The sequence below is a fragment of the Gymnoscopelus braueri genome (genome assembly GCF_963280865.1).
Source record: "Gymnoscopelus braueri genome assembly, chromosome: 3".
NCBI lineage: Eukaryota > Metazoa > Chordata > Actinopteri > Myctophiformes > Myctophidae > Gymnoscopelus > Gymnoscopelus braueri.
The window spans coordinates 9,289,251-9,292,083 of NC_137612.1; positions in this window are offsets into that span (position 1 = coordinate 9,289,251).

The window sequence follows — 2,833 nt, forward strand, 5'->3', positions numbered from 1 at the left end:
CTTGAATGTAGTGCGATGCTGTGAGCAATCACATACTTAAAACCTACAAGCTGAACACAGCCGGCAAAATCAACATATTTCATACTCTTAACTACCCAACCCTTTTTAAGACCATGTCCGTTCTATGACATCGGTCCTATGATGTCAGACATTGCCATATTTGGTAGTCATCTCCATATGTGGCAAAAACCAAGTACTTGAAGGCCAGTCTATATGGTGCCAGTAATATAATGTCAGTATCTCCATATTTGGGCAAAACAATTGTACCTGAGGCCAGTTTTTCTCAAATGAGTCCTTAACATCAGACTGGTCTCTGAGTACTCTGTTCGGCATTGACGGGTAACCATGGCAACCCACTATCAACAAACCTGGATGCCATGCAATGCCTTTTTAACAGCCACCTCCCAGATTTGGGATGTACAATCCTATATTAAAATTGGCTTAAGGGGCCAGCCCTGACACCACGACTCGGCCATAACCATATAAGGAATTCCCAATGCAGCCATGCCCAAATATGGAGTGTGTTGTCTAACCTCAATGTGTCATCATGGCATCAGCAAAAACATCAGTTACAGAGATCTCCATATATGGGCAATGGGCATAAAAGGGACTCTCCATATATGGGCATAAAAGATTTCCAGATATCCCTCTAGATGTTCGGGCGGCCGAACCTCTAGTAGTATTACAAAGGCTCGAATGGGGCTGTCTCCAGGAGTCTCCAGGAGAAGACATCTGCATAAAGACCATTACATTAGGCCCTCAACTATGCCCTCAAACACACAATATAAACAACACACAGAGCAGAAGGCCTACTATACTGCGTGGCTGAAGCTACTACCTAAGGACAACGAGTGAGCCGTCAATAAAAAGAGAAGTCTGTCCAAAGCAAAAGCAAACTTATTGGCCTTACCTGAGGAAATGATGATGATGATGATGGTGTTGGTTACATGAAATGCCTTAAATGTCCTAGCATACAATTGATGATGATGATCACTCACAGTACATGTAGAAATGTAAACATAAAAATGACAGTTGGGGAAGCGTTCATGAAAGATAATATACACATACCATTATGGATTTGTGACAACATGCATAACCTTGTTGTACAGAGCAGGTGTGTAATGGTCAGTATGCAGATTATGTTATTGCTTATGAACCTAATTCTGAAATATCAAAGATGGGTGATTTGATTAGGATTCTGAGAGTGTAGCTAGAGATAAGGTGAATTAGGTGGCTGATAAAATTCACATGTATACATGTGCTTTTTTGTCTTTTATCTATGATCTAAAATTATGAACTCCTGAGAGATCATAGAACTCCTGAGAGATCGAGGGTGAAATAAGGGGGCTCAGTGCAGTGGTGTAAAGTAACTAAGTACATGTACTCAAGTACTGTACTTAAGTACAATTTTGAGGTAGGCTACTTTGACTTTACTAGAGTATTTCCAATTTTCTATACTTCAACTCCACTACATCTCAGAGACAAATATTGTACTTTTTAATCCACTGCAATTATTTGAAATCTTTAGTTACTAGTTATTTTGTAGATTTGAATTATTATGAATTATTCATTCAACACCAATTCAACACCACTTCTGCCCTATTTAAACTTTGGCTGTTTGAAAATATCCGATCTACAAACTCACAACGTGCCGCGATGCAACACATTGTGAGCTGGTAGATCTGCTATTTTCAAAAGATTTTCATATGTTTTAGACAGATGATAACTAGTGAAACGGATCATTCAGCATGAGTACTTTTACTTTTGGTACTTTAAGTATATTTTGATGCCAATACTTTTGTACTCTTACTCGAGTAAAATTTGAACATCAGACTTTTAGTTGAAACAGAGTATTTCTACATTGTGGTATTGATACTTTTACTTAAGTAAATGTGAGTAGGTAGGCCTACTTTTCCCACCACTGGTTCAGTAACTAAGTAACTGCAACTAACATCCACTGTGCTCTTCACTTCCCTCATATGACCACTAGGGGCCGTCAACGATCTTTCAAAAACATTTTCCAATGCAACTTCAGATTTAGATTTTATTCTTCATGCTAGAGATTTACAACACATTTCAAACCAGCTATGATCACAAATGTGAATCATTATCCATATTGGATTTTATTTAATTTTAGGCTGTCAATTCTTTAGTTTACATGTTTTGCTCCCTCTTGCTTAAAAGATGCGAGGTATAGCCTAATTAAGCTTTTCCAAGGGATGCTGTAGCCATGGATCACACGACGGGCGTCTGTCACAACCGTCATGGATGAACTTCAACCTGGTGTTTGCATGTTCTCTATTTACGGCCCATACATCTACGTAAACGTTCAAATTTCAAATATAAAGTGCTTACGCCATGGCCACAGATGACACAAGTATGTACGGGTCATCAGAAATACCCGTATCTTCCATATTCTTCAACAAAAAGTATTTTCATCCGATTGGTGGCCATTTTATTTTAGAGTTATAATATATCAAAGTGCAATAAACTTTCCAACCGATAGGGTCGCGTAGATGAAAGCATCTGGAGGAAACACGGAAAAAATGGCCACCGATCGGATTAAAATGCTTTTTATTGAACAATACAGAAGATACAGGTACTTCTGAGGGCCCGAACATAATTATAACATCCGTGGCCATGGGGTAAGCACTTTATATTTGAAATCTGATCGCTTATGTAGATGTACAGGCAATAAATTAATAAAGAGAAAACACCAGGTTGAAGTTCATCCATGACCATGACTGTCATGATAGGACAGTCATGTTTCAGGGCTAGGGGATGCTGCAAAACTAAAGTGCATGACCAAATCAGAACAGAATCCCACACAACG